General features: G+C 50.9%; 1 protein-coding gene across 7 annotated transcripts in view; it reads right to left on the reverse strand.

Moving 5' to 3' along the window:
* The window catches only part of EPB41L1 (erythrocyte membrane protein band 4.1 like 1), a 177,845-nt gene that overhangs the window by 106,658 nt on the left and 45,876 nt on the right, over positions 1-25,311 (reverse strand). For 4 of the 7 annotated variants that reach the window (XM_027558659.1, XM_027558643.1, XM_027558645.1 and 1 more), the window contains one exon: positions 11,024-11,074. The exons of the other annotated variants lie outside the window; for them this stretch is intronic. The gene's annotated coding sequence lies outside the window, so the exon portion shown is untranslated. The remainder of the gene's footprint in view (positions 1-11,023; positions 11,075-25,311) is intronic. 7 annotated transcript variants of the gene reach the window in all.

A 25,311-nucleotide genomic window follows, 5' to 3' on the forward strand; every position in this document is an offset into this window, starting at 1 on the left:
GGAGGACCAGGGAGAGGCAGGGACCGGCCCAAGGTCACACAGCAAGGCCGCGGCAGAGGCGACCAGACCCGACTCCCAGTCCAGGGCTTCCAGCACCTGCCATCTCCTATGGCACAGACGATTTCCCAAATTCAAAATCATGCATTCCACGGAGGAACCTAGAGACACCTTCCTCGCCACTGCTTAGAAACCGCCAGAGACTGGTACAAAGTTCTGCCGTTAGATACGGATCACGTGTGTGCCTGCTGTGTTCGCTTCTGTGTCCCAGCACGTGGGTCCGTGCATGGAGTACAGCACGGATTCAGTGCAAACTGGCTGACCAACTCAAGGCTCAGTGGAGGTGAGTTCCCTGGCAGTGTAGTGGTTAAGACTCCATGCTGACACTGCCAAGAGCCTGGGTGCAATCCCTGGTCAGGAAACTAAGATCCCACAAGCCATGCAGTACCGCTAAAAAAAAAAAAAGAAAAAAAAAAAGACTCAATGGAGGAATGACTGGAGGCAGAATCCACTCCGAGGCCCAAGCACTGAGGGTGGGAGTAGAGCTGGGGGTGGCAGAGCAGGAAATAGCAGAGAGAGGCAGAAAAAGCTCAGGATCCAAGCAGGTTGTGTAGAACAAGCAGGGACACTGTGGGCCCACAGCTTCAGAAATCCTGGGCCCCAAAGCTAAACAGGTCTCCTCCAATCATCTTGAACGTATGGACCTGAAGACTTGTGTGCATGTTCCTGTGACTTGGCAAGGCCACCAAGCCAGCCACTCTGTCGTTTATTCAGTCACTTGCTCCCTTGCTCTCCAAAACTTACAGGCTGAAAATCAGTGTTGGTAACAGTTATCTCCAATTTGCCAGTCGGTGCTGCCAGACCCCGGAGAAGGCAGTGGCAACCCACTCCAGTACTCTTGCCTGGAAAATCCCATGGACGGAGGAGCCTGGTAGGCTGCAGTCCATGGGGTCGCTAAGAGTCGGACACGACTGAGCAACTTCACTTTCACTTTTCACTTTCCTGCATTGGAGAAGGAAATGGCAACCCACTCCAGTGTTCTTGCCTGGAAAATCCCATGGACGGAGGAGCCTGGTAGGCTGCAGTCCATGGGGTCGATAAGAGTCGGACACGACTGAGCAACTTCACTTTCACTTTTCACTTTCCTGCATTGGAGAAGGAAATGGCAACCCACTCCAGTGTTCTTCCCTGGAGAATCCCAGGGATGGAGGAGCCTGGTAGGCTGCAGTCCATGGGGTCGCAGAGTTGGACATGACTGGAGCGACTTAGCAGCAGCAGCAGCTGCCAGACCCAGAGGCTGATCCTCACAGCACCTCTGACCAGGAGTTGAGCTCCTAAAGTGTGAGGACCTGAGCTGAAATCAGGGGCAAGCCACTTCTCCTAAGACTCACAACCGCATTTGTAAAATAGAGATGGTGATGCCTCCCTGCCCTCCCTTAGTGAATGCTCTGAAAGTCATATACAGTGATGGATGTGAACATTCCTTGTAAACTGTAAAGTGCCAAAGAGATAAAAGAGATTATTCATAATGATAATATTGCCATCACTAGCCTCGCTGGCCCCCAGAGAACTTTGTTGTTCAGTTGCCAAGTCGTGTCTGACTCTTTGCGACCCCACGGGCTGCAGCACACCAGGCTTCCCTGTCCTTCATTATCCCCCAGAATTTGCCAAAGTTCATGTCCATTGAATCAGTGGTGCCATCCAACCATCTCATACTCTGTTCTCTTCTCCTTCTGCCTTCAATCTTTCCCAGCATCAGGGTCTTTTCCAATGAGTTGGCTGTTCGTATCAGGTGGCCAAAGTATTAGAGCTTCAGCTTTAGCATCAGTACTTCCAATGAGTATTCAGTGTTGATTTCCTTTAAGATTGACAGGTCTGATCCCCTGACTGTCCAAGGGACTCTCAAGAGTCTTATCCAGCACTACAGTTCAAAAGCATCAATTCTTTGGCACTCAGCCTTCTTTATGGTCCAGCTCTTACATTAGTACGTGACTACTAGAAAGACCACAGCCTTGACTATATGGAACTCTGTTGGCAATGTGATGTCTTTGCTTTTTAACGTATTGTCTAGGTTTGTCATTGAGAATTCCTCTAAATGTCAGTGACCATCATCATTATTGCCACCAACAATAATTAACACCTATCAGTTGAAAATGGCAACCCACTCCAATATTCTTATCTGGAGAATCCCATGGACAGAGGAGCCTAGTGGGCTACAATCCATGGAGTCGCAAAAGAGTCACACACGACTGAGCAACCAACACAAAACACATCAGTTATGAGACACTTGACTCAGACACTTGTATCTCAGGCACAATCCTCTGCTCATTGCCTGCTTTCTCCCATTTCAGCTCCATAACCTCTGAAGTGAGAACTATTATTGGGTGCATTTCACAGATGGCAAAGCTTAGGCACACAGCAATGAAGTATCTCATTGAAATCCACACAGTAGGTGGTGGAGCAGGGGTCTACACCCAAGTCTATTGTAGTCTGGAGTTCCAGCTCATTCTACTGCCTGGTGGGAGCCTGTTGCCTTGTTAAAGCTACTCCCCTTTACCAAAGCCTGTTGTGGCACAAAGTGATATCACTTCTCCGACCCTTGCAGCAGGAACCCCTGACATGGGTAGGATTGGCGGATTCTGTCCTCCCTGTTTGACAAATGAGGCAACTGATCTCTAGGAAAGCTTGTCAACCATGTGTTTTAGGCCACTGATCATAGAACAGTAGGAATATAAAGGACTCAGGAGAGTGGATCCAGTAGGGGAAACTGAAGCCCGGAGAGGGAAAAAGACATGCCCAGGTCATTCATTCAAACCTTTCCCAAGACCTGTGCATATGTAAGACACACATATGAAAAAAGCAGTGTGGGGTTTCCTTGGTGATCCAGTGGTTAAGAATCCACCTTCCAACACAAGGGACTTAGGTTCAATCTCTGGTCAGAGAACAAAGATCCCATAGGTCACAGGACCGGAGAAGGCAATGGCACCCCACTCCAGCACTCTTGCCTGGAAAATCCCATGGGCGGAGGAGCCTGGTTGGCTGCAGTCCATGGGGTCACGAAGAGTCGGACATGACTGAGCGACTTCACTTTCACTTTTCACTTTCATGCATTGGAGGAGGAAATGGCAACCCACTCCAGTGTTCTTGCCTGGAGAATCCCAGGGACGGGGGAGCCTGGTGGGCTGCCGTCTGTGGGGTCGCACAGAGTCGGACACGACTGAAGCGATTTAGCAGCAGTAGCAGCAGCAGCAGGCCACAGGGCCACTAAGCCGTGTGCTGCAACTAAAGAAGCCCTCACGTGCCTCAACTAGAGAAAGCCCACGCCCCTCGATGAGAACCAGCACAGCCAAAAAACAAAGAAAAAGAAAAGAAAGCAGTGTCTACTCTTCTAGTTTTCTAATGCTGCCCCACCGCTACACCCCGCCCAATCCCACCTTTGCATCCAGGGCCAGCCACTGCTACCACTTCCCTAGTCTTAGTTCCCAGTTTAGCAAACGAGGAAACTCCCTTGGCCAGTAAAGAGTTCTAGAGGCCAACACAGCTGCCCCAGGACCACATAAAGCCCTGGAGGCCAGTCCCCATGCCCTGCCGCCCCCAATCCAGGGAGGTCTGGAGGTAAAGAGGGTGCCCACGCTGTATTCACAGGGTTGTGCCACCATCACCACTAATTCCAGAATCCTGGTTATTCTTAGCAAGCCCCGAGCTGTAGTCCCCAGCACTCCTAGGAACACGGGGCTCCTCCCTGGTTTGGCCCAGACGCCACTTTTCTGGGAAAGGCCAGGGTGCCCCTAGGAAGAATTTCTCTGTGGCAGAAGTGGAGCAAAATGTAAACACTCAGCGGACACTGTGTTCCACTTAGTGCAACAAATTATGGACTGTCTGGGAAAGGGGCCCGCCACGTGAGGCCGGCCCAAGCCAAGTCTCTTCCTAGCCTTGTCTCGCTAGCTGCTCTGAATGCAGCGATCGTTTAGGTCCCTGGCCTCAGTTTCCCCATGTGCAGGCTGACACATGAGCCTCCAACACCTTACAGAGGGATCCCTCCTAACAAATGGCTAATCTCTTCCACCTTGTCAGAAGAAAAAGGCCAACCTTTTATGTCAGCGGAGACTGGCAAGAACAGCAGTCTGGGGCCGAGCTAGGGAATGCTCAGATTTAGAACTGGTGAGGAAGGTTTTTTTTCTGGGGCCTTAGGAAGCTTGGGAATGTGTGAACTGGGGACATGACTCGCACGTTTTGGGCCAAAAAGGGAGTCCCAGAGGCAGTGCTTAGAGCCATCAGCACTGGGCAGCAGGAAGAAAGGTCAGGATCCAAGACACTGGTTTCTGTCTTCCACCTCTGCTCTGCCACTCACTAGCTGTCTGACCTTGGAGAAGTCACTTACCTTCTCTGAGCCTCAGTGAACCCATCCACAGAATGGGGATAAATATAGCCTCTGTGCCTTCCCTTTCAGGATTATGGGGAAAATCTGATGAGATGATGAATAGAAAAGTCCTAGTCCCGCCCCATGAAAGAATTCCCCCGCCCTTCTCCACCTCTGTTGCCCCTAGCGAAATGCTGGAATCCCTCCAAGAAGGGTTGGAGAAATCCAGGGATCCCAGAGACAAGAGGGGCCACAGAAGGAATGCTGAACATCTGTGTCCTGTCTGGATGACATTTGTGAAGCCTGGCCCCCCCTTCCCGAGACAGCCCCTCTAGCTCTCAGGCAAACAGCAAGCCAGGAAAAGAGTCTGTATTCACATTGGGAAGAAACTGAGGGGCAGACAGGGGAGCCAGAATCAGCATTTCTGAGCCATCGAGATAATAGGAGTCTCTGGACAAGAGCAGGGAGGAGGCTGTTGGTGGTCGGGCAGGGGAGGGGTGTCCTCCTGTTGAGTCTCCCCCACCTCCATCCCTCCTGCAAAAACCAATGATGTCACCTTTCATGTGACAACTCTAGCTTTGTCATTTTCTTCCTCTGTAAATGGGGGTGATAAAGCCTCTGACACACCGTGAGTCCAGTTCAATAAACGTGCCTGTCATTCTCCCATCCTTTGAAACCTGGGAGACTCCCGGTACCACCATCATCTTCCTCTAATTTTCCACCTGAGTTATTTGAAGAAAAAATCTGAAGGCACTTTCAGGACAGAGCCCAGGCTCTGAGGGTGTAGTCCATCTGCTGACAAGGTGGATGAGATCCGCGGTGTGTGGAAGGGGCAGGGGGAAGGAAAGGGGCCTCTCCATGGGATAGAGGTCCATGCTTCAGCCTGGGGAGGGGATGGAGAGTCCTGCTGCTCACAAGGCTCTTTCCAGAAATAGTCCTGGTTCCTTGAGCTCGTTCTGCCTGGAGGGAAGCCTCTCCTCTGAGCAAAGGACAGCAGGGGAGCACTCTTCCCATCATTTGCCCCCAGGAATGAAGGGCTGACACCTGTTGGTGCCCACATGGTCTTTTCCACCCTCTACATGGCGCCTGGGAGAAAAGGTAAGAGACCTGGGCACCCAGGTGCAACTGGAGATGATCAAACCTCTTCACATCTCTGAAGAGAATAACACGGACTGGGGGGCGGGGCTTCTGTGAAGCCTGAAAGATGGCTAGCTTCCCTGCCCCACCCCAGCTCTTTAGTTCTGGCCAGACTGAACCACTCCAGCTTCTCCCTTCCAACGCCTTTTCCCAAGCAGCTCCCTCTCCCGGAGAGCCCTCCCTGAATCCACTGCCCCAGTCCAGCCCCTTCCAAAGCCTAGAGCCCATGCCTTCTCCTCCAGGAAGCACATTCTGGCTGCTGGGCCCCAGGGCCCCAGGCTGCCCCTTTCCCCTGGGTGTCAGTTTCCCATCCCTCTCTGACAGTGATCTGCACTCTTGGCTGTGTCTCGGCCGCACCTGCACACGTTGACTTCCCCTCTGTGGGGCACAGAGCTCACAGACATGAATTCAAATGTCACCTTTGCCACTTGTTAGCCACCTGATCAAGGGACAGTCACTTCTCTCTGAGCCTCAGTTTCCTCTGGAAAATGGTGAGAATAATCACACCTATTCCATAGAGTTGTTGTTGCAATTAAATGAGACAATGACCATTCAGGGCTCAGGACAGAGCCTGGCCCAGTGTGAGAGCTCAGGAACGTGACTTATTTGCTACGGTGACCTTTCAGGTAGGTTCATGAATGATTTTTCTTTGTATCTCCTGAAAGGCCTACCACAAAATCGTATGTGTGCTTAGTCACTCAGCCGTGTCTGACTCTTTGTGACCCCATGAACTGTAGCCTGCCAGGATCCTCTGTCCATGGAATTTCCCAGGCAAGAATACTGGGGTGGGTTGCCATTTCCTCCTCCAGGAGATCTTCCCAACCCAGGAAGATTGAATCTGGGTCTCCTGAACTGCGGACAGATTCTTTACGGACTGAGCCACCAGGGAAGCCCACAGAACCATATACCAAATGGATTTCTGTACAGGTGGATCTGCATGCACCCTGAGGAAGCCTTTCCCAGTGGCACAGTAGAGAGTAACCTGGGCTTGGCTGCCTCTGCAGGTCACAAGCTGTGTCACGGGGCAGCACGCAAGTAGACATAGAATCCACTTGAACTTCTGATCAGAGGCAGTGGACATAGTGATCAGAGGGTGGGCTCTGAAGCCAGACTCCTTGAACTTGAACCCGAGCTCCTCCTCTTACTCAGTATATGACCTTCACTAGCTGTGCCTTGGTTTTCCCACCTATAAAATGGGGAGAGTAATTGTACCTACCCAAAGGAGCATCTGGAGGATTAAATGGAATTACACATGAAAAGCAATAGAGGGACTTCCCTGGCAGTCCAGTGGCTAAGACTCCCCACTCCCAATGCAGGGGGCCCAGATTTAATCCTTGGTCAGGGAACTAGATCCCACACATCGCAACTAAAAGTTCACATGTCACAACTAAAGACCCCTCACGCCACAGTGAAAATTGAAGATCTCAATTTCTTAACTAAGACTCAGTGCAGCAAATAAATAAATACTAAAAAGAAAAGAAAGGGAATAGAACATGCTCATCATAAGGAGAGTAACTCAGTAAACATTACCTATTGTTTTCATTGTTGATATCTGTATTCCTGTCACTGAAGAGGAGGGGTTATGGTTCCTTGCAGGCCTATAAGCTGCTCATTTTCCTATAACCCAAGATTCCACAAACACGCTTTATGTTCTCATGGCTCTGTCTGCCCAGTAGCCTTCCACTCCTTCTTCTAATGAGAGCTCTGCTCCTCTATTTGCTACACAAGGAGGCACTTAACCCAGGCCTGGTCACTACAGGGAATGGCCCTAATCCCCTAGCAACAATGACTGAACCAATCAGAATCCTTCCCTTGGGTTGATATATAGATCCTCGTAGAAAAACTACCATCATTCAAAAAACTAAGATCATGGCATCTGGTCCCATAACTCCATGGCAAATAGATGGGGAAAAATTGGAAACAGTGACAGATTTTTTTTTTTCTTGGGCTCCAAAATCACTGCAGATGGTGACTGCAGCCTTGAAATTAAATGACGCTTGCTCTTTGGAAGAAAAGCTATGACAAACCTAGACAGTGTATTAAAAAACAGAGACATCACTTTGATGACAAAGGATGACAAAGGTCCACATAGTCAAAGTTATAGTTTTCCTAGTAATCATGTACAGGTGTGAGAGTTGGACCATAAAGAAGGCTGAGCACTAAAGAATTGATGCTTTCGAATTGTGGTCCTGGAGAAGACTCTTGTGAGACTCTTAGACTGCAAGGAGATCCAACCAGTCAATCCTAAAGGAAATCAACCCTGAATATTCATTGGAAGGACTAATGCTGAAGCTGAAGCTTCAATACTTTGGCCACCTGATGTGAAGAACCTTCTCATTGGAAAAGACCCTGAGGCTGGGAGGGCTTCCCTTGTAGCTCAGCTGGTAAAGAATCCACCTGCAATGAGGGAGACCTGGGTTCAATCCCTGGGCTGGAAGATCCCCTGAAGAAGGGAAAGGCTACCCACTCCAGTATTCTGGCCTAGAGAATTCCAAGCACTGTATAGTTCATGGGGTTGCAAAGAGTCAGACACAACCGAGCAGCTTTCACTTTCACTGAAGCTGGGAAACATTCAGGGCAGGAGGAGAAGGGGCAACAGAGGGTGAGATGGTAGGATGGCATCAAATAGACACGAGTTTGAGCAAACTCCAGCAGATAGTGCAGGACAGGGAGTCCTGGTGTGCTGCAGTCCATGGGGTCCCAAAGAGTCAGACACAACTTAGTGATGGAACAACAACTTTCTGTTTGGGTTGCTAAGCTAGGGCAGTGGTCAGCCAGTTCCTCAGAAGGACAGAAAGGAGAGACAAGCTGTGATGGAGACAGATGGAACATCTACCTGGTTTCTCATCCTACAATTCCATGAACTGCCCAGGATCCATTCAAGTCCTTTTCTGGTTTAAGTCACTTTGAATAGAGCTTTTGTCACTTGTTTCTGAAAAAGCCAGGTCCAATTTTATAGGCCCTAACCAAGATACAGTCTGAGCTGGCCGTGGGCAGGGCAGGGCCGCAGCAGTATTAAGGCTGCTCCTGTGTGTCCCAGCACAATCTCTGTTATCTGCGCTACAAAGGACAGTCTGCAAAGCATGTTCTCAAGAATCATCCTGATCCCGTGGTCTTCAGACACTGCCTCCCAGAGCCCTAGGAGCCTGCAGAGGCACCTCCAAGAACACCCATGGGGAGACTTTACTGGCGGTCCAGTGGTTAAGAGTCTGCCTTCCAATGAAGAGGACGTGGGTTCAATCCCTGGTCAGGGAACTAAGATCCCACAGGCTGCAGGGTAACTAAGCCTGAGCACCACAAGTGGAGAAAGCTGGCATGCTACAGTGAAGACCCAGCACAGCCAAAAGCAAAACCAAAACAGCCATGGAACAAAGGGCAGTAGGAGGGCAGCAAGATTCTAGGTAACTGCTGCAAATTCAACCACAGTGGTTCTGTTTCAAATGCTTATGTATCGGGATTCTGCTGCCTCCAAAGATGTGAAATACCTGATTCTAATGGATGCTCAAAAGAGCATTAAGAGGTAACCAAGGCTGATGTGTCTATCTCCATTCTCCAAAAAAGAAAACCAAGGCCCAGAATGGGAAAGTGATGAGACCAAGGTCACGGAGCAAGTCAGTGTCAGAGCAAAGACTTGAATGCAGGGCTCCGGACTCGCAGGCGGAATGAATTCCACTGCACCAGGCTGCCCACGAAAATCTATCATCTCTCACACTTCCTGTGTCCTCTGGTAAACTGATGGCGGCTAATATCTTCTAGTGCATGCGTGCTAAGTCACTTCATTCATGTCCAACTCTGCAACCCTATGGAATGTAGCCCGCCAGGCTCCTCTGTCCATGGGATTCTTCAGGCAAGAATACTGGAGTGGGTTGCCATTTCCTCCTTCAGGGGATCTTCCTCACCCAGGGATCGAACCCGAGACTCTGGCGTCTCCTGCACTTGTAGGCACGTTCTTTACCACTAGCCCCATCTGGTTCTAGAGTCTCACCTTTCTCAGCTCTGACCCCTCCAGGATCGCCTGCCTCTGAACCTGGCTCCTTAGAAGGCTTCCAGAAGCTCAAGGAACTTGTGGAATAAATGTTATGACCCAAACTCGACCTTCTTCTCCACCATACACACATACACTCAGTTCCCCTTCTCCCCACCCATTTGCCCAAATGTCAGGCAAAGCGCAGAAGGCCGCCTCCCAGGAACTCGTAATCCACCTCCTCTGTCCAAGCTGTGCTGCGACTGCAGACAGAGGATTCCTTGTTCCCAGTGCTTCCTGCCCAGAGACCTCCATTGGGCCCGTGCACTGGCCGGAAAGAGCCAAATCATTCCTTTCAACTGGAGCTAAAGCCACCTGAATCCCTGCCACCCCTGGGAGCAACATGCTCCCAGCTCTGCTTGGCATTTATTCTATCTGCCCTGGTCTGCCCAGCCCCACCTCAACACCCACAGCCGCTGCTGCCTACACACACACACACACACACACACAGGAGTTCCCCTAGGGTAGAGAGAGGCGCTTTATGTCTAATCAAAAATGAAAACCAGAGTGGGGTGTCCCTGGTGGTCCAGCGGTTAGAACTCTGCGCTTCCACTGCAGGAGGCGTGGGTTAGATCCTCAGCTGGGGAACTATCATCCTGCATGCTGCATGTGTGAGGCCAGAAAACACAAAAAGAAAACAGCGGATTCTAGAACCCTGACAGTTGTGCCTTACTAATAACCCCACAATGACATCTGCCTATTACTTCGCGATCTCCCTGACCAGTATAACTTCTTGGCTCAGTTCCCTCTCCACGCCCTCAACCTGCCAGGGTCACCAGGAGGTGGAAAGCGGCTTTGACACGCCCCAGGCCAGTGGTTTGTGAAGTATCTTGCACAGAGCTCAGGACAGTTCCACGGCATTGTTGGAGGGCTTCCAGAAGCTGAGGAATTAGCCAGTTAGAGTCCCCCAGGCTCACCCCAACTTTGACCACGACTGCAACTCCTGTACTGTTTGGTACAGTGAGATTCTTTGGGGTTCACTTGAAAAGGAGATTTCACTGCAGGAAGATTTCAAAGCAACTCTTTCACCCTGACTCCACCTCTGCCCTACCCTGACAATGTAGATATGACCCTGAGAGGGAGGTAGCTGCCCAAGGTCATGTAGGAATCAGTGGCAGAACCAGAATGAAAACACTCCCTTCTGAATCTAGTCTACAAACTCCAAGCGGTTAGTAAAAGAAAACCAGGGCCTCAGGTCAGCGGATCTGGCTTCTAGGTTCAAGGTTACTCACCCCCAGGCATGGTGGATGGATAAGCGATTGGGGCAAAGCACGCTGACTAACACAGAGGCACTTAACGAGTACCCATTTCAGTCCCTTCCTCAAAATAAGCCCAAACCAGAGAGAACTCTCAACACTGCCCCCGTTTTTCAAGCCCACCAGGAATCTGTAGCCTAGACAAACTCTCCCACCTCCCCAGCAGTAAAATACATTAAAAGAGCCTGAGGGCTGAAAGGTCAATTTGTCCAACCTGAGCAGAGGAGGCTGGGCCTCTGGAACACTCACCCCGGCTCCGACCACACCAGCTCCCCGGGTGGAAGGACGGCAGTCAGACACCTGGAAGGAGCAGACAGCGTTAGTGCCTCCGAACTGAGTTTGTGGACCCAGCATGGAGTTGGAAACTGAGAGGCTGGCATTTGACTCTCTGAGGAACCTTCAGGAAGTTGCTGAACCTGTTACACAGAAAGGCCCGTGTGACTCTGCGGAGCCAAAGGGAAAGTAACAAATATGAAACTGGAGCGGCCTGCAGGGGCCAGGCCAGGAAGGGCCTCGGAGGGTAAGGTAAAGAATTCGGTCTCGAGAGTCTAAAAGCAACGGGAAACCATTGACCTGCAGGGTTGAGAATGGACTGAAAACAGGCCAGAGTAGCTTTAGGCATGTGAGTTGGAGGCTGCTGTGGTTGTCTGGGGGCACATGATAAGGACCCAGGCTGGGGTGGGGACAGCAGACCTGGAACCTGGTGGCTGGATTCCAGAGCTCTTTGAGCAGTGGTATCCCCAGAAATGACCTTCCCAGGTGGTGCCAGTGGTAAAGAACCGGCCTGCCAATGCAGGAGACCTAAGAGACTCGGGCTCAATCCCGGGGTTGGGAAGATCCCCTGGAGAAGGAAATGGCAACCCACTCCAGTATTCTTGCCTGGAGAATCCCATGGACAGAGGAGCCTGGCAGGCTACAGTCCATGGGGTCGCAAAGAGCCAGATAAGACTGAAGCGACTGAGCACACACGCACACATGCATTCCCAGAAATCATTGGTGGACCAGATCTGGGGGATAAGGAAGAGAAAGGTCTGCCTACTCCTCAGGTGCCCCTTTCACAGCAGTCCCCTGGTCTCCACCCAGGACAAAACATAGCCACTGTTCTTTCAACCTGGCCTATCCTTACCTCAGTTTCCCCATCTGTAAAATAAACATGGTTGGACTCAGGGGTCCCTAAGGTCTTCATAGCATTAATATTCTGTTCCGAGCTAATTCATTCAGTTTGGGTTTTTTTTTTTTTTTAATATTTACTTATTTGGCTGCATTGGGTCTTAGTTGTGGCATGTAGAATCTTCATCGCATCACATGGGATCTTTTGTTGTGATGCACGGGCTTAGAGCAGGGATCAAACCCACATCCCCTGCATTGTAAGGTGGATTCTTAACCACTGGACCACCAGGGAAGTCCCCACCCACAGGTTATTGAAGCCCATTTTTAATCATCTTTCAGCCCCAACTGCAGGCCTGGCCTAGTACACGATGGGCAGAATCACTGGAGGAGAAACCTCGGGTCCCCTGGATTCACATACTCAGAACAGTAACCTCCAGGTTGGATGAGGTGTTTCTGCTTCACACAGAAAATAAGAATCAAGCAAATGGGAAGATCACCTGGGCTGAGGCTGAAACAGCAGGAGCAGGTGCCTTGTTCCTGCTCCCCCACACAAGAGGCCTCAGGTCACGGGCCTTGCAGCTATAACATCTGTCACCCAGTAGCTTACAACCTGTTTCCCCATCTAATGTTTCCCGAAATCCAGTTTCAACCTGGGGGATCAGCTACCAAGGGACCTGGGAGGCAGTGCAGTGCAGTGGTTTAAGCTGGGACTCTGCAGCTGGGTTGATCCCTGGGTCAGGAAGATCCCCTGGAGAAGGGTATGGCAACCCATTCCAGTATTCTTGCCTGGAGAATCCCATGGACAGAGGAGCCTGGCAGGCTACAGTCCATGGGGTCGCAAAGAGTTGGACATGACTGAGCGACTAACACTTTCACCTTCTGCAGCCATGCAGACCTGGTTTGAATTCTGGCTTTACCACTCTCCAGCAAAGTGGCTGGGGGAAAGTCACTGCTCTGAGCCTCAGTTTCCTCATTTGGAAAACAGGAGTAAGAGCGTCCACTTCCAGGGCTAAAGGGAGGATTCAATGAGACACTGCCTGTGAAGAACTCAGCAAAGTTCCTTATCACAACAACCCAGGAGACAGCATCCGCCATTTCCAGATGTGGACCCTGGGACCCCAGAAGGTGAAAAGACTCACTGAAGAGCATTAGAGGATCCATGCTGGAGTGAGACCCAGAGTTCAGGTTCTTACCCGCCAGGTTATACACTCATTCACCATTTGGGTTCCTCCCTGTGGCTCAGACGGTAAAGAATCTGCCTGCAATGTGGGAGACCCAGGTTCAATCCCTGGGTGGGGAAGATCCCCTAGAGAAGGAAATGGCTACCCACTCCAGTATTCTTGCCTGGAGAATTTCATGGACAGAGGAGCCTGGGGGGCTACAGTCCATGGGATCGCAGAGAGTTGGACACGACTGAGTGACTAACACTTACTTTTTAGATGAAGATGTTGTGACTAAACATTACAATGACTTGACCGAAGCCATAGAGGGAACTCATGGTAGAAGAGGGATTTGAACCCAGGCCTTCTTGATGAAAACCCCGTGACCTCCCCTACAGTTATCCAGAAAGTAGACATGATGGTAGAAGAAAGTAGAAGCTTCAGATTTCAGGGCCCTTTAAACCTGGAACAGGGACAAATGCAAACCAGGCAGATGGAGTGAGGGTGGTGATAAAGCTACCTTGAGAGGAAACCAGAAGGAGCTGATGAAACAAAAGCCTCTTTCTCAGCAGCCCTCACCAGGGACCGGGCAGGAGGAGGGGCTGACAAGCAGGGCCATCCATCCCGCCAGGGCTGAGCCGAGGGCCGGATCTAAACAAACAGACACAGTTCCAGCTTGGCCACCAACTTGTTGACTGATCCTGGAGAGGTCACACACACACACACATACACACACTCAGGTCTCTGTTTCTTTAGCTCAAGAAGGAGACAGTATACTGAATGGTGTCAAGATCCCTTCCAGCTATGGAAGACTAGTCATAACCATTCCTCATGAATGCCAGACTCTAGCTCAGGCTCTGCTCTCACAAACCCCCAAAGGGGGCCTCTTAACAGTGGCTCCCATATTTCCACAACAGGTATGGGAAACCTTACATTCAGCCTCTGGCTATACAGCCTGATCACTTTCCCTCACCTTTCTCATCTGTAAAATGGGCTCATATCTTTAGCCTGATCACCTATGGAACCCAAAGAACCAAGGAGCTTCCCCAAAGTCTAGCAATCCCCAGAGGTACTGAACAAAGCATCCCCGCAGTGCCCACCCCAAGTCCCACCCTCAAGCTTTTTTAACTTCTCCTTTCTCTCTGGCCCCTGGCCCATCTGGACCAAAGGAAAAACCGAATCCAAGCTCATGGATGCAACAGCGGTAGCAACAGCCCTGACTAGCAGTAGAAGGAGCCACTGTCCCAGCTAAGACTCGACTGTGCATATGTGCCAGGCACTGTGCTGGCACAAGAGCTGCACCTGGATTCTATCTCAGGTAATCCCCTCCATCAACGAGGTAAATCTCACCCTTAGTCTAGCTTTACAGATGATAGACTAAGGTTCAACCAAGTGGAGTGACCTGCCCAAGGTCACACTCAGAGCAAGTGAGTAGCATGGCCACCCAGACACAGGCTCTTCATTTAACACTAGAAGTCCTGATCTTATCCTTGAGGCTGTGGGGTTATTCAGAGTAACATTCCACCATGGGGTGTGGACCCAGACATAGGGGGGCAGTGAGTAAGGGGATATCTGGCCTTTACTCTCACCCCGAACCTCCCCAAGTAATTAATCTTTGCAGTTTTGTATTATTATTCCAACATGTCCAACTCAACTCTCAGGCTAGAACAGTTTTTATCCAATCAAAATATAATGCAAGCCAAATATGTAACGTAAAATTTTCTAGTAGCCACAGTTAAAAGAGTACAAAGGAATGGGTGAAATTAATTTTAATGGTATATTTATTTAACAATATCCAAAGTATTTTTGAGGGAATCCCCTGGCAGACCAGTGGTTAGAACTCTGAGTTTCCACTGCTTGGGGCCCTGGTTCAATTCCTAGTTAAAGAACTAAGATCCCACAGGTCATGCGATGCAGCTCCCCCACCACCACCCAAAAAAAAAAAAAAAAAAGCACATTTCAAGTGCTCCGTAGCCACATGTGGCTACTGTACGGGACAAAAAAGTTCTAACAGTCAAGTCCTAGAGGGTGGGGCTGGGGGCCTCCATGCCCCTAAGCCAGAGCTGAGCCTCCTAAAGTCAAGTCCGGATTTACTCATCCAACCCCCTATAGAGCCTGATGTTAGTATCTCTCAGGTGCCTTTATACTCACGGTGCGGGTGACAAAGGGATCAGCGTGCCCATGCTCGGAGGGTGGCACGGAGGCTCAGAGAGATGGGTGACCAGCCCAAAGTCACTCAGCTTTGACCCACAGACTGTCTGACTTGGAAGCCTAAGCTCTGTCCCTAAAGCCTGGCAGGGACCTGGTCTCAGGCACAGGCTTCTAGAGGAATAAATAAGCCTTTACCACTAAATCACCCCACTCCGCAAGTCTAGTGGCAGAATATGCACTCAGTTGCTCAGTCATGTCTGAACTCCTTACAGCCCCATGGACTGCAGACCAGCTCCTCTGTTCATGGGATTTTCCAGGCAACAACAGTGGAGTGGGTTGCCATTTCCTGCTCCAGGGGATCTTCCCAACTCAGGGATCGAACCCGAGTCTCCTGCATTGGCAGGGGAGTTCTTTACCACTGAGCCACTAAGGAAGCCCAGAGAGTGTCCCCTAACAGGGGTTAAGTGTTAAAGGAAAGGAAGTAGCGTGGTCTGCACTAGGTGGTGGTCCTGTATGTGGGGCTTAGGCCACTAGGGCACCGTTCCCACCCGCCCTCCCACCCTTACCAGGCAGGAGGCAAAGCCAGCAACGTCCACTGGCGGCTTGTCCTCTGGGTTGGGTCCCCCAAGGCTAGCTGCCATGCCCTCCCTAACATCTTGCCCAAGAACACTCACCCAGAGGCCCCTGGACTAGGGCCAGAGCCTGTACTCACCTCCCAGGGTCACCTCAGCTGGAGTCCAGGGAAAGGGTCCAAGAGGCAGTCCACCCCCACCCCCAGGAGGAGGGAGGAGCAGGCCCAGGAGGCAGATTCCAGAGGAGGGAAAGGGTGGCAGGGATAGGCCAGAAGAACCTGGGTGGTTCCACCCATCTCCTGGGGAGCACGGCTAGCATTCAGTCCCCTCCCTTCAGCCTAACCGGGCGAAACTCTCACCAGTTATTAGGTTTAACAATTAACTCTGGTTTCCACTTCAGCAGGAGGCAGTTCCAGCAGAAAGTCCCATCTGGGATAGGGGGACTTGGAAGGGGATAGAGAGGAAGGGGTTGGAGTGAAAGGGAGAAAGAGGTGGTTAGTTAAGCCACCCACCTCCTCCGTCCCACCCTACCAGTGTGGGGTAACTAGAGGGGGGTGGCGTAAGTTCCATAAGGTCAGGGGCAGTGCCTGGCACATAGTAGGTGCTCAATAAATTTAAAAAAAATTATTTATTTGGCTATGTTGGGTCTTAGTTGCGGCACATGGGATCTTTCTTTGTGGCAGGTGGGCTCTCTGGTTGTGGTAGGCCAGCTTAGTTACCCACCCCCCCCACCCACCTGGCATGCGGGATCTTTGTTCCCCGACCAGGGATTGAACCCACGTCCCTTGCCTGGGAAGGTAGATTCTTAACCACTGGACCACCAGGGAAGTCCCTAATAAATATTTTTAATTAACAAATAAGCGGGTGGGGTGATAGAGGAGAAGTGTGTGTGTGTGTGTGTGTGCACGCACACACGCACTCAGTCATGTCTGACTCTCTGCGACCCTATGGACTGTAGCCTGCCAGGCTACTCTGTCCATGGGATTTTCCAAGCAAGAATACTGGAATAGGTTGCCCTTTCCTCTTCCAGGGGATCTTCCCCACCCAGGATGGAACTCTCATCTCTTGCATCTACTGCTTTGGCAGACAGGTTCTTTACCAATTGAGCCACCCAGGAAGCCCCACGTGGAGGAAGGCAAAAGTTGACTTGTCCTGGGTCCTTGCTAAGACCAAGCTGGGCTGAGGACTGGGAGGGCAATCACCCAGAACATGCCAGGAAATGGCTCTGAAGTCCCCCAGCCCTGGCGCTGCCCTTCTGAGCTGTGACCTTTGTAGCGCATTCTTCCCCATCAACAAGGGGTGACAGATAACACTACGGTGTCATGTACAGGGCTATATGGAGCCAGGCCCAAGCTGCTGGTATGCTCCATGCCGCTGTAACACAGTCATGTCTCTCGCTGCCTGGCAACAGCTTCTTCTTCTCAGGCCACCCCCTGAACTCCCCCACATCCCAATATTCCCCTGGATCCCACCTATGTGGCCTTTTTTTCTTTCCGGGAAGAAGGAAAGCCCGGGATGATGACGGTTCCAGCCCACTCACATCCCACCCACCTGGGATCATACTCACACCCTAGCAAGGGACTGCTCTCATCTGGCGTTCGCTTGTCATTTTTACACCCCTCCTTGGGCCCCCTCCTCACCCTCTTCCCCCCATCCCCTAACCCAGGCCTACAAAGGACTGTAGCCCACCCCAGGCTGGTGTGGAACTCGGTGTGGCCAGTTCCCTGGGCGTTCTTGGGTAGGGGCTCCCCCTTCTGGACCGCTGCTTCCGGTCTGTGTAACGAGGAAGTGAGAAGGTGGACTAAGAGATTACTTCCCCTGATATTCAGAGTTTCTGACATTTCTGGGATCAATCTGAGTTTTAACTTCAGACAAACCAGCATTCAGATCCTGGCCAGGTAAACAGCCTTGATGTTACGAGATAGACTCTGAGTCATGACTGCAAAGCCCCGGAGCACCAGATCACCCCTGACTATTCTCAGCTCAAGCCTGGGCAGTGGGACAAAGGGCCTCCATGCTCACTGGGCCCTACTACCTCCTCCACAAAGTCCCAACTTTCTTTTCCTGCCCCATCTTTCCAGTCTTCTCTCTGTCGTTCTCAGTAGCAGCATCATGAGTGATCACTCCTCCGGTTTCTTCTTGGTAAGACAAAGTTTGAAGCTTACCTTTCATCTGCGGCATTGACCCTAAGGCCCTTTTTTAAAAAACAATTTTTATTTTAAAAAACAAAAAAAAATTGTTTATTTACTTGGCTGTGTCAGGTCCTAGCTTCAGCACCTGGACTCCTTCTTGCATCACTGCGGTGCACAGACTCTCTAGTTGTGGCACATGGAGGCTTAGTTGCTCTATGGCATGTGGGATTTTAGTTCCCCGACCAGGGATTGAACCTGCATCCCATGCATTGCAAGGCAGATTCTTAACCACTGGGTCACCAGAGAAGTGGAGATTCTAGAGTCACTTCTGCTTCCACTCCACCCTTTCCTGCTTCCTTCTCACAACTCTCCGAGCACACGGCCCACTCTCCCATCTTTGGCCTGATGCTCGTCTCCTTGATCTCCCCAGGGAATAGCTGTCTCCCTGACTCCCCCTTTCCCCTCCTGCTTCATCCCCTTTCAGCTCTAATGTTGCCTACAGCACGGAGTCTACACTGAACGCTCACTCCTCAACTCTCTCAGCCGTGTCTCTCTCAGACACTGCTTCCCGGAAGACAGTCTTACCAGCCCTGCTACATGACCTTCAGACCCTGCAGACCAAGGACCCCCTGCAATGACTTTTCTCTGTCCCTCACCCTTGCTCCTTAGCATAGTGCGAACACAGTGGGTGCCTGCTGAAACAGCAAGGGTAATAATCATTAGCTGAAAATTAATGAATTATAATCTCTTATTAAGGGACTTCCCAGGTGGTCCAGTGGCTAAGACACCATGCTCCCAAAGCAGGGGGCCCGGGTTCGATTCTTGATCAGGAACTAGATCCCACATGCCAAAACCAAAAATCCCACATGCCACAACTAAGACCCAGTGGAGCCAAATAAATATATTTTTTAAATTGTTTACTGACCATTTATTCTCTACAATGCTCGGATCTCAGCATTTAACACATCATTTCAGTTAAGTCTCTCAAGCCCCATTGTCATTCCTACTCCTTTGTTTTAAGCTGAGGAAACTGAGGTTCAGAGAGGTGAAATGATTTGTCCGAGACCACGTGGCCAGGAAATGGCAGAGTCAAGACTGGAATTTCAGTTCTTATCCACTGCCCTACTTGGCCTCCCTCCAATCCACACATAAAAGAGGGGGTAAGTGAGAAGTTGTGACTCGACAGTGCAAAGGTCGTGGGGGCTCCAGAGAAACCAGTCCTTCCCCAGCGGCAGAGGCAGATTCGGTACATAAAACTGCATAACCTTCTATTAAGCACCTGCTCTGTGCAAAGCTCTGTGCTAGGTGCTGGCTGCACAGAAGGTTGCACGAGCGATCTGGTGCTCACAATCTAGCACGAGAGACAAGCCACGTGCCAGGATAAATCAAAGAGCAAGCAGAACTTGTCCCCAGAGGGGAACAGATAAGGTACTATGGGACTGCAGAGGGGGGAAAGACAGGCATCACTGAGGGGGTGGGGGTGAGAGGGCTCACAAGGCTTTGGGGGACAGAAGCTGGCATCGGAGCTGAGCCTGGACAAGGCAGGCAGGATTTCAACAGTGACTGGGGAAGGAGGTGGGTGGCATTCCTGGCAGAGACGAACCCAGGATGGTGGGGCAAAGACACAGGCAAGCACTGGGTGTGTCCCAGGAGCCACAGCAGACCCCTTCTACCAGCTCCTCCTCTTGGCACTGGGCCCAGGCGTCTGGCCCTGAAGAGAGGTCACCATGAGTGCCCCCAGACTCACAGGCACCTGTTTGAATCTGATGAGTGGGCATGGACGGGAAGAAAGGGCTGGGGGCCTGGACACATGGTCTGAGAAGACGGGCTCAAGGGGCTAGAATCCGGGCTCTGCGTAGAAGCTCTGAAGAAGGGAGATGCTAAAGGGAGGAGGTGGTCCCACCAGAAGTGGGACCTTGGGGAGTGCTGGGGAGGCAGCAAGGAAAGGGGCAAAGAATGTGAACTGGACAGCAGAAGACCTGGCTTCTAGAAGCACAGATCAAAGCTGCATGGGACCTGGGGCTTATCCTGTCCAGAACTCACTTTACAGCTGGGAAAACTGAGGCCCCGATAGGGGAAGACCCGGGTTCCCAGTCCCCCAGCATCTTCAGAGCAAAACCAGCCATGTGCTGAGAGCAGGGAGAAATCTGGCTTCAACACCTCCCTCTGCCATGACCTCCTAGTGACCTTTCTCCAGTCCTTAGGCTCCCACTCAATGCAACAATCCTTGTCTCGGCAGTTCCAAACTTTTATGGGTCATGACTCAAAGACTCACATGGTGCCTAGGGGTCCTTTCTGGAGAACAAAGAACACTCTGAGAATTGTGCATGCTATTTGAGAAGTTCACAAACATCTGAGACCAGTGTTCTCCGAGGACAATCTGAGAACCCTCCGTGTCCCAGTCACCTCAACTGGAACTGATTAAAATGGGCTGATTCCAGGGCCCCAGCACAGGGTGCTGAGTCACAGTGGTTTTTAGCTGTCTCACTTATTGAATGTAGAGAGGGCTCCATGGCTAGAAGTTTTAAAGCCACTGCTCATTAATCAAAGTCCCCTCTGGTTGAGCCACCTGCTCAAGCTGACCATGGTCAAGGTCAAGGTCATGGTGGGGGTGGGTGGAGGCCCAGCAAGTAGACTGAAGCTGGCCAGATTCTGAAGTGACCTTCTGAGATCGGCAGCCCTGCCTGGGAGGCCGTCTGGACTCCTGAGCTGAACTTGGGCTGAGAGGAAGGTTTCTATCAATCTCAGCCGAAAGGCTCTTTTCCTCTCTCCAGACTCTCTCTGGCCCTTGGCCAGGTCTGGCTCCCTTCCTTTTCCTTTTGAGAACAAGTGTGCTTTCCTGGCTTCAGCCTCTGCCTCCCTCCCCTCCATCACTGAGGCTGATAGAGGACCTCCAAGCCCCCAAACACCCTTCCAAGCTTTGAAAGATGATAAGCTTATTTAACCAGGACACTCTGGGAAATCCATGAAAAACTAAGAAAACCAATGACAAAACATCTTAAGAAAAAGCTGGGACTTCTCTGGCGATCCAGTGGTTAAGACTCCACCTTCCAGTGCAGGGGGTGTGGGTGTGGGTTTGATCCCTGATTGGGGAATGTAGGTCCCACATGCCTCAGGGTGCAGTCTAAAATTTTTTTAAATAAATCAAATGAAGTCTGGATTTTTTTTTCAATAGTTAATAAATATATAAATAAAAAGCCAAATGCCTTCAGTCCTACCCTGTCACCTGCCCCTGACGCAGCATTTCTCCTGCAGGTGGGCAGCTGCCTAGAACCAGGGGCCGAGCACCTATAGGAAAGCTGGTCTCTGATGGGGTAACAGCACAAGCTTGAGAGGAAGCCTGCGGTGGAATCCACAGCCTCCGTTCTCCAGATTTGAGCAAGTGTGCATCCCTCTGCGGACACCTAAGTATCCTCCAAGGCTCCATCAGGGCAGTATGGGAAAGGTTCAAGAGCACCCGTGGGCTTTGGATAGCTCTGGACTGAAATCCCGGCTGTGCCACTTGCTGGCTGAGGACTGGGTAGGACTTGGGCAAGTTATTAGCCTCCTTTAATAAAATGGGATCGTAATCCCTGCCTCACTGGGTAGCTGCGAGGATTAAAAGACATAAGGCGCATAAAGCGCTTAGCACGGGGCCTGGCACCTGGTGAGCCAATAAACGTAAGCGCTTGTTTATCAGTCACCAGCCCAGCCTCTAATGAGGAAGACTCTAAGCTTTCTAATTCTTAGGTGGCCTCAAGCAACCCCCAAACCAGCCACCAGAACTGGGTCTTTATCTTCAGACCTTTAATCTGGAGAGATGATGGGTAGAGAGAGAGGGGGAGGGAAGAAGGCAGGAGAAGGGAATGAGAAGGAATTGAGAAGAGGGAGGAGGAAGGGAAAGGATAGTCAAGACTGAGGAGGGGCCTGGCTTCCCAGCTTGGGGGAAGGAAGATGACTTTGGGGAAACTGCCAAAACAGGCAAAACTCCTTTCCAGAGCCTTCCCCAGGCCGGCCAAGGCAAGGCTGAGGGGTACACAGCCTGCTGAGAAGCACCGCCCTGGCTGTCAGTAGGGACATTGAAGCCTTGGGTTACCTCCACGTTCTGGCTCCCCACGAGGCTGCTGCCTGCCCATGGCGGGCGGCCTCCACCCCCAGAGCAGGAAGAGATGGCCAGAGTCAGGCTGAGAGCAAAATGACCTGCCCATTGAGCTTGCGGAGGCAGTGCTCGTCCACTCAGGACTCAGGGACCCCCTTGCTGGGGAATCCGATCCTAACTGAGCAGGACTCTCCCCGCTGGCTCCCCAGATCTGGGCCTCGTGTCATCCTCTCTTTAGGCCGCCACCTGCGCCAAGGTCCTGCTTCTGGGGCTAAAGTTGCAGCCAGGCAAAAAGGACCATTCAGACTCTAAACAGGAATCACAAACAGGGTGTTCCAATTGCCCCTGACCAGCTGTGTGACCTTCAGGGGTGTCACTTCCCTCAGAGTCTGCTTCCCTCCTCTGGCTAATGAGGGCAATGGAGGACCAGCATCTCGAAGGTTCTCCTGACTCTGACAGCAGCTCTCCTGCTGGTAGGACGCCTCGGAGCACAAAGGGGCAACGAGGACTTGCCTCAGAAGAAGAGTGGGCCGGGCTGGGCTCTGCTGAGAGTGCTGTGGATGTGGCAATGGCCAAGGGTTATCATAGAGATGATGATTATAATTAAAAATCACAGCCATGAACTCAAAAGCAATTTACAAAGAGCTTTCTCATTATCCTCTGGGATTCACAATCGGGTGAGGTAGGTAGACCTGGATGATGACTATTTATATTTGGCAGATGAGGAAAGTGACGCAAGATTTAGGTGACTTGTCCAGGCTACTAAGTGCAGAGAAAGGGGAGCCAAAGAGGAAGTAATAATTCCTGGGTGCCTGCTGTGTGCCACCTCACCAGGCTTACTCACGTCTGTTGTCCTTGGTTTTATTTTTTCAGTATATTTTAGTTAATGTATTTATTTGACAGCGCCGTGCCCTTGTTGCAGCACACAGGATCTTTAGTTTCGGCATGTGGACAGTTGCAGCCTGTGGGATCTTAGTGCCCTGACCAGGGATCGAACCCAGGCTCCCTGCATTGGGAACTCAGAGTCTTAGCCATTGGACCACCAGGGAAGTCCCCACATTTGTTACCTTGACCACGTCTCACCACCACAACCCAGCACTCCAGGTGCTACTGTTCCCATTTCAGAGAAGACGACACTGAGGCTGAGAAAAAGCGTCATGGCTGTTCCATGGCAAAGCCTGGATTGGGACCTGGGCTTGGGGGACCCCAAGGCCTGCACTCTTTTCCATCTTCCTGTATGTACTGGGTTGAATAGTGTCCACCCTCAAATTCATGTCTTCAAAGAAGCTCAGAAGGTGGCCTTGTTTGGAAACAGAGTCTTTGCAGATGCAATTAGTTAAAATAAAATGAGGTCATGCTGGCACTAAGCCCAACATGACTGATGTCCTTAGAAGAGGAGATGACACAGAGACACACCGGGAGGAAGGGGAGAAAGCGACGTGACCACAGAGGCAGGTGCAGCTGCAAGCCAGGGAGCTCCACGGATTGCTGGCCACCACCAGAAGTTAGGAGGGGGCACTGAACAGACCCCCTGCTCAGAGCTTTCAGATGAAACCAACATTGCCGACACCTTGCTTTCTGACTTCTAGTTCTACACTGCAAGAGAAAACATTTCTGCTTTTTTAAGCCACCCAGATTGTGGTATTTCATGAAGCAGCTCTAGGAAATTAATACATGGTGAGTCCATGGAGCAGCAGACCTGGAATTCTTAAATTCCAGTTTTCAGATTGCCACTCGCTAGGCAGTCTTGGAGGTGAATGGAGGCCTGAGGTCCTGGGAGAAGTCATTTTCATCTCTCCCTCACCACTCCGGTTCAGGCTGACTGGAAGTCTCCATCCACCAGGCTTATTCTGTGTTCCAGGTCTCTATCCACCCCACCAGGCCCTTCCATCATGCAAATAAGCACCCTGTGAGCCCCAGGTGAACAATCCTCCCCCTCCACCCAAGCCAACCTCCCCCACCACCTGGAGAGCTGTGGTTTTGAAATGCAAATCTGATCCTTCCTGGCTAGCTTAGTCTTCTTCCCTAACTCCACCAGCACCTGTAGGACTCAAGCTCTTCAGCCCCGGCCAGATCTGGCCTCAAACTTCCTCTTTATCTCCAGCCACTCACTGCACCTGTCCCCACCACTCACCACCTTCTGCTCCAACCACATGGAACTCTTTGTATTTCCCTTAACAAGTCACGATGCCTTTGCATGAGCTGCTCCAGCTACCTGGAAAATAAAATCTAGCCCAAACACTGCCTTTTCCTCCACAAACAGCCATACCCTGACACCCTGTACATTGTACCATCGCATTGCACATTGCCCCACATACCCAGCCTGGGAGCATGCTGCATTCATTTCTGTCTCTGTAGGCCTAGGGCCCAGTACAAAGGCATTCAAGAATATTGAACTGTTGGGACTTCCCTGGTGGTCCAGTGGTTAAGAATCTGCCTTCCAAAAGCAGGGGATGCAGGTTCGATCCCTAGTCGGGAAACTAAGATCCCATATACCATCGCAGAGCAACTAAGCCTGCACTCTGCCACTATTGAAGCCTACTCGCTCTGAAGCCCTCAGGCCATAACTACAGAGTTTGTGCACCATAATGAAAGATCCCATAGAACGCAACAATGATCCTGCATACTGCAAATAAGTCCCAATACAAATTCATAAGTTAATTGATTTTTTAATAAAAGAATGTATATTACTTCATTCATTCTCAGAACCCAGTACTATTATTGATCCTATTTTACAGGTGAGGAAATGAAGAGATGAAGCCACTTGCCCAAGTCTACTCGACTAGTGTGTGGCAATGGCAGTGCTACATACTCTAGGGCCACTGCTAGTAGCCAATGCCAGGCATACCACCATCCTGATACCCTCATTTCACAGAAGAGGAAGCAAACAAGAAAGGAGAAGTGACTTGCTCACAGTCGTGTAATAAGACATGGACCTAGATCTTTAGATCTCTTATTCAGCATTCTTCTTGTCATTCTTGAAGGAACTTAACCCAGGAGGACACAGAAAACTGTGTCTTCTGAAGAGCTTTTTCCCGCCTCCCCTAGAGCAGAGCCCAGCACGGACCTGGGCACCCAGTAGGGTCTCAAATCTATGGTGACATAGCAGTGAAAAATAAGACAGATATATAAATCTACTTCAAAAAAAACGTCTGAGGCCTGCTCAGATATTAAAAGATCAGGGCTTGAGAGGACACTTCAGGTACCACTTAATATGAGCACTGCATGTTCAGTTGCTCAGTTGTGTCCTACTCCTTGCGACCCCATGGACTGTTGCCCACCAGGCTCCTCTGTCCTTGGGATTCTCCAGGCAAGAATACCAGAGTGGGTTTGC

Source organism: Bos indicus x Bos taurus, chromosome 13 (assembly GCF_003369695.1).
Source record: "Bos indicus x Bos taurus breed Angus x Brahman F1 hybrid chromosome 13, Bos_hybrid_MaternalHap_v2.0, whole genome shotgun sequence".
In the NCBI taxonomy this organism is placed as follows: Eukaryota; Metazoa; Chordata; class Mammalia; order Artiodactyla; family Bovidae; genus Bos; species Bos indicus x Bos taurus.